Source organism: Medicago truncatula, chromosome 3 (assembly GCF_003473485.1).
Source record: "Medicago truncatula cultivar Jemalong A17 chromosome 3, MtrunA17r5.0-ANR, whole genome shotgun sequence".
NCBI lineage: Eukaryota > Viridiplantae > Streptophyta > Magnoliopsida > Fabales > Fabaceae > Medicago > Medicago truncatula.
Genome location: NC_053044.1, coordinates 19,757,152 through 19,764,261, shown reverse-complemented (window position 1 = coordinate 19,764,261; position 7,110 = coordinate 19,757,152). Strand labels below are relative to the sequence as shown.

Here is a 7,110-nt window from a genome sequence, read left to right as displayed (position 1 = left end):
TAGGCAAGAGGTCAAAACCTCTCCAAGTCCAATAAAATAAAAATCCAAACACTCCTCCCCCCATTCTTAACATAAACAACTTCCTTTTTAATAAATAGCATTAAAAATAAAGCGTAGACATAAAACTAGGAAAACGGTTCCTATAGAGTACTATAGTCGTTGCGGGTGCCTAACTCCTTCCTGTAACGAAAACGACCCCCGAACTTAGAATTTCTAAGGGTTTTCTCAATTTTGCCCTTCCGAAGAAAAAAATAGAGAATATCAAAGATTGAAAGGTTCAAGCCTAAATAATGACTTGATACCCCAAACTCGTGATAACAAATATCAACATATCTTAAACAGTTTTACAGACTGCATTTAACGTCATCATTAGGTCTTATTATCATAAGGGGGGTTCGCTCTTGATCAAAACGTGCGACACAGATCGCACAAACACTCATATACCTCAAGGCTGGAGGTGCTCGCGAGGCGAGAGTTCTTGCTTGCCATGGCGAGTACTAAACAATTCCCAAACTAAAGTTGTTCTGGGTCTAATCTTGTCCTACATTCATCCCTAATCATCACTAGGTATGTTCAGGCACTAAAAGGCACTCATGGTCCAACTAAAAAGGTCGAAACACAAAATCTAACATGTTCTCTGCCTTAGCTCGCTATGGCGAGTAAGGTTGCTCGCTATGGCGAGCGATACTGATGAGATAAAACCGCAAGTGCACGATTCTATCGAAGTAGTAAAAATAGAGTATCGGTCCGACAGGGAGTTATGAATTCAATTAACTTTTAATGATGATTAGATGAAAGAATTTTAGATAAAACTTTGGATTTTTAATTACAAGAAAATAAAAGAAAAGATAAAAGCCTTGGGATTATTGGTTCATCCTAACGACAAGTCCTTCTCAAACCAATCTATTAAACTTATAACTTTATGTTAGACGTAATTTCTCAAGACAGTTTCTCTTTTGTTCCTCTAGCAACCAAGCCTATTTCGCTGACTTGATTACTATTAGATTTTGGTCCTAAATTGCAACCAAGCCTATTTCGCTGACTTGATCACAATTTAGAATCCTTGAAGTTCGAAACTATATGTCTCAAAGATTGTAAAGACTATTTCGCTGCCTTTACAATCTTTGTCTAAATTCACTTGTTCGAATATCAAAACTCCACTTTCGTTTTATGAATTGATATTTGAGATGATGGATAAACAATTATCAAACCCTCCACTTTCGTTTCCACAGTTTGATAATGGTTGATCCATGTTAAAGCGGTGAATTTAGATAAGGAATTAGGGTTACATAAGATTAAGGTTTGATTAGGATTATGTCATTAGACTTATCCAACAATCTTAAGACAAGAGAAGTCTACTCACTGACGTTCATCGTAGGCAAGGAGAAGAAGAGAGAAAGCATAAAAGTAAATAACAATAAAGTAAATGAACTTTTATTAGAAAGACAATTGCCACCTATTGCATTCCAAGAAAAGATGAATATTTGTGATGGATGGCTACTATATTTATAGCATTCAATCGACTTAAAATCTAAGCTATTACATTTGGGCTAAAAATAGAGTAGCTTAAAATCTAAGCAAAAGCAGCAAAAGCGACTCTGGAGGGTGGCACGGCCGTGCCAAGGCTAGCACGGGCCGTGCCAAGTTTCTGACTTGGGCGAGACATATTTTTGTCTCTCAATCTTCATATTTTTTGCATCCAATCGGCTCCAAGCCCCTTTCTTTTGCTCCAAGACTCAATTCATCCAATATTCATTCCTGAAATATAATAAAATGCAATTTAAAGTAAACTATCCTAAAAAGGAAATAATACTAATATAAAATCAAATAAAATCTAAATAAAACTAAACTAAAAAGCATATTAAAATAGTCAATAAATGACTCATTAAACTCCGCCACACTTGAATCTTTGCTTGTCCTCAAGCAAAAGGCATAAACGTAGTAGCTCAAACAATTTTATCAAATAACAATTCGATTAAAGCACATGTCTCCTCAAGAGCTTAAATCCCAAATGTACACTAATCACAAACTCAAGCATTTCTTGTAATTTTTATTCAACCCAACGATCAAGTTTTAAGTGAGTGTGTGTGTGAAGTCCAACCCTTTTCTTGCTCCTGTATAAGATAGGCATTATGAGGAAACATGGTCTAATCCTAGCACTAAACCAACCAAGAAAGATTCATTCTATAATTCATATAAGAAAGATGGGAGTATTTGAGAATCTTTGTTCTTTGCCATTTGCACATTTAAGTTCTTTATTTAAGGAACAACATCTTCACATAGGAAGTCGGAGGGCCTACCCCCTTCCCCAATCTAGATTCAATGGTATCCCTTAAAACATCATCTTCACGTAGGAAGTCGGAGGGCCTACCTCCTTCCCCAATCTAGATTCAATGATGCTTTTTAAAGTTTTTACTCAAGATAACAATAATCTTCACGTAGGAAGTCGGAGGGCCTACCTCCTTCCCCAATCTAGATTCAATGATGAGATCTTGGAATTAATTTGGCTTTTTGGCTTTTTATGAACTCCCTTATACTAACTTATACTACTGGCACTTTGAGAATCTTTAATGGTTAATGCACCACTAAGATTAAAACGTGTTTCCTTAAAATACCTATTCATACATTTACTCAAGGGAAGCAACTTTGTGTTTTTCTCATTGGAGAATTTTATTCACTTTAAAACAAGATGTGGGTATATCAAGAAGACTTAAAACACAAGAGTTTGCTTTCATGTACAAGAATCAACCAAATAAGAGGAGACAATGAAAATTTTGTGTCATGATATTTTCAATAAAAATTAGCTACTTAACCATGCCTTTTACAATAAAACAAAACAAAAGAATAAAGTTCAAGGGAGTTTGGAAACACTACGACTAAAGACACTTTATTAGGCTCCCCCCACACTTAGGAGAAGCATTGTCCTCAATGATTCAAGATAAAAGAAAAATAAAAGAGAAGGAGAGGTAGAAGAGTGAGATAGAGATTGAAGAGATAAGGTGAAAAAGAGGAAGAGGAAAGCTCACATTTTTATTGAGGTCCATAGGGAGGGCCTTGGAGGTTGAAGTGTTGCATCATGTTCCGAAGCATTTGGTTATTTTCTTCGGATATGCGGTTGCCCCTTAGGACATCATTTCTTAGCCCGGATAATTCAACACCTTGCCTTTGTTGCTCGGTGCTTATCCTTTGTACCTCGGTTTGCATCCATGCCCATCTTTCATTGTTGTCGTTATGGTCATGGGGCTCCTCTTCATGGTGCATGTGTGCACCTTCTTCGTCACCTTGATTATGCTCTACATGTACCTGTAATCCATCACCAACATACAACAAATTTTCCTCCACCTCGGGGTTAGTCCGAGATGGGTTAGGAAGTAGAAATAAAAGAGGTATGCGAAGTTGAAGTGCATAAGTCATGGGTGGGTGAATCTTAATGAAGTTCATAGTAACAAGGGTTTCAATATTAAGCCTATTGTTGCCCTCAATTGGATTTATCCCATCTTCCTCACCCACTCCAAACTTCCTAGCGATGAAGGTAATGATACCACCGACTACTATCTCAGCTCTATTATCAGGTCTAGCTCCTATGGAGGAAAGGTAATCAAGTAGGTAGAAATAAGTATTAACGGGATTGTTACTAAGCATTGCCCAAAGCATAAAAAGTTCATCCGTCCTAGTTGTTCCTACCTCTTTTCTACCCCAAATGGTACAAGCCATGACTCTCTGGAGGTATCTAAGTACTGGGTTGTGAATGTTACTAGCCTTATTGTTGCGAGGATTATATTTCCTTAACCCGGTAATGCGTTTCCAAAAGAGAGCGGGGTCATAGTTTTCCGACTTTAAATTTGGATTCCAAGAGTCATGGATGAACCCCGCATTTGCGAAGTCCATCTCTAAACAGAAATTTTCAAGAGACATCTCATAATCCATATTCAAAAGTCGGAAAGAGACTCTATGGTCGGGGTTGTCAAAATTCACTTTATCCTTCGTAAATTCAATAGAACTTAAGAATTCATAAGTGAAATTTTCGAAGCCTTTCATAGGTCTAAGCATATCAACCCATCCTAAATTTCCTAGTAAGCTAAACACATTATCCCTTAGTCCTAGCACACTCAAAGTATAAGGATCTGGATATCGACAAGGATGCAAAGGTTTAGAGAGAAGAATTTTATACCTGTCCCTTTGCTTGGTGTCCTTGAAGATTATGCCATGATTCTTGGCTTGCGTTTTCTTCTTTGATTGTGGTCCTCCAGAAGAGCTTGCTTCGCCTTTCCTAGATGCCATTATCCTTAACCTTGGTTGACCTTTTGTGATGGTGGTAGAAGTTGGTTTAGTGATGGGGTTAAGGCTTAAGTTAGTTTTAAGAGTTGGGTTGTGGATTTGGATGATGAATTTGTGGGTTTTGGGTTAGGTTAATGGCGGTGACGGATTTGGGTGATTTTGGTTTGGATGGATGAAAGTTGTTTTTGAATGGTGTGTTATGATTGGGATGGTGTTTGTGATTGATGGGGCAAAGAAATGGTGTGAATTGGTGAAGTTTTGAGGGAGATATGGAGTTGTTGAGGTTTTGTGGTTATGGAGGTTTTAGAGAAAAATGGAAGGATGAGAGATGTTTGTGGTTGAAAATGGGGGATGAAGAAGATTAAAGGTGAGATAAAATTAAACATGGGATCGGGCACGGCCGTGCCACCCTTAGCACGGGCCGTGCCAACTTTCTGGATGTGGACTAGTTGTTTGGAAGGCAAGGTCTGGCACGGCCGTGCCAGTGTGAGCACGGGCCGTGCCAAGGTTCTGGATGAATTGGCTTCAAAATTTCTCCGTTTTCTAGAATCATACTCGGACAATTACCTACAAAACAATTAAAAACAAACAGCAAAACAAAACAAAAGCGGTTAAATGCGTGGGTTGCCTCCCACGAAGCGCTCGTTTAAAGTCATTAGCTTGACAATCAAGAGGTTTCTCTACCCGATACCCAATCTTTCCCAAAGGGATAACGGCGTCAACCTGGCATTCTCTCCCAAATCACACATGGGTTTCTCAATGCTTTCGGATCCTATGACACAAGGTATGGGAAAACTTTCTTGGTTCATAAGTTTAGATGGCAATTTGTTTGGAAGTATTTCAATAAAAATTCTAAATTGGTCATCTAACTTGGATTTGACAAAACCTTGTGTTAATGGATTTTTAGGCTCATGAGGTGGTGAAACAAAAGGCTTTTCATTCTCTCCTATAGTTTTCTCACTTTGAGGCTCATCACTTCCTATCTCTCCCTCATTGTTCTTAATTTTCACAGCGGGGTTCTTTAATTGGTTACCATCCCTAAGAGTAATAGAACTTATATGGCCTTTGGGGTTGATTTCAGTTTGACCTGGAAAGATCCCGGTGGTTTGAAAGGAAGCAGTCACGTGGTGGGCCACTTGAGAGATTTGGATTTCAAGTATCTCATTGTGAGTTGCTACGGAGTCTACCTTGGATGTGATTTTGGCAAGAGAGTCATTCAAAAATTCAGCTTGGTTTTTAAGTTCTTGGAGTTGCTTGGATTGATCTATAACATAATTTTCCATTAAAAGTTCCCAGCTGGATTTTTGAGGCACTCTTTGGTTGTTTGCATAACTGGGTGTTGTTTGTTGTCCAAAAAGATTTTGAGGGGTTTGATAAAAAAATTGGTTGTTTCTAAACCCTCGATTATATTGAGCATAGTTTACTTGCTCAGGACCTCTAACAACACTACTTAGTTGGCAATCAATGCCAATATGGCCAAATACACCACAAACTTCACAAGGAGGTGATACAGGAGCAGGTGTGACAACACTAGTATTCATTGTATCAAATTTTTGTGTTAGTGTGTCAACCTTAGCAGTTAGATGATCAAGGGAGGAAATTTTGTACATACCTGCCTCTTTTTTAGAGGGTGAAGAAGTAGTGATGACTCTCTCACTTGTCCACTGATAGTGGTTTTGTGCCATGCCCTCGATCAAATCATATGTTGTTGTGTAAGTTTTATTCATCAAAGCTCCACCTGCAGCTGCATCAACATAAATTTTTGTGGTATACGAAAGATCATTATAAAAGGTGTGGATAATAAGCCACTTCTCTAAACCATGATGGGGGCAAAGCCTAAGCATTTCTTTGAAACGCTTCCATGCATCGTAAAGAGATTCACCATCTTTTTGAGTGTATTGAAAAAGCCTCGCCCTTAATTGAGCGGTTTGAGAAAGGGGAAAGAATTGGGCAAGGAAAGCTCGCCTCATTTGGTCCCATGAAGTGATAGAACCAATTGTCGATGAATGAAACCAAGCACTAGCTCTATCCCTTAAGGAAAAAGGAAAGAGGTGCATCCTTACGGCCTCTTGGTTTGCCTTCAAAGTTCCACTGAGTCTTAGAAAAGTTGAAATATGAAATTTCGGATCCTCAGTGGGTGATCTGAAAAATTGATTCTGCTGCACTAAGGAAATAAGTGCAGGTTTTATTTCAAAATTATTACCCTAAACCGTTGGGTACACAATAGCATCGTATGGCTCATCAGAAGATGTGATTGCATACTCTTTGAGAGCACGTTCCTCAACCATATCGTTATTATTATGTGTTTGTGATCTTCTTTTATGTAAGAACCTTTCGATCTCGGGAACGAATTCACCAAGACTTTTGTTTCTTCACATAAAAGAATGAGAACCCAAGAAGTTAACGGTAAAAACTAAGAAATAAAAAGAGGAAGAAAGAATAAAAATAAAGAGAAAGTTTTTTTTTTTTTTTTTCAGTCTAATCGTTAAAAAATATTAACCAAATTGCAATAACTCCCCGGCAGCGGCGTCAAAAACTTGATGAGATAAAACCGCAAGTGCACGGTTCTATCAAAGTAGTAAAAATAGAGTATCGTTCCGCAAGTGCACGGTTTTAATGATGATTAGATGAAAGAATTTTAGATAAAACTTTGGATTTTTAATTACAAGAAAATAAAAGAAAAGATAAAAGCCTTGGATTTATTGGTTCATCCTAACGACAAGTCCTTCTCAAACCAATCTATTAAACTTATAACTTTATGTTAGACCTAATTTCTCAAGACAGTTTCTCTTTTGTTCCTCTAGCAACCAAGCCTATTTCGCTAACTTGATT

General features: G+C 37.9%; 1 pseudogene; it reads left to right on the top strand.

The window, feature by feature from the left end:
- Positions 1 to 6,093: 6,093 nt before the first annotated feature.
- Positions 6,094 to 6,175, top strand: LOC120579814 (uncharacterized; annotated as a pseudogene).
- The last annotated feature ends 935 nt before the right edge of the window (positions 6,176 to 7,110 follow it).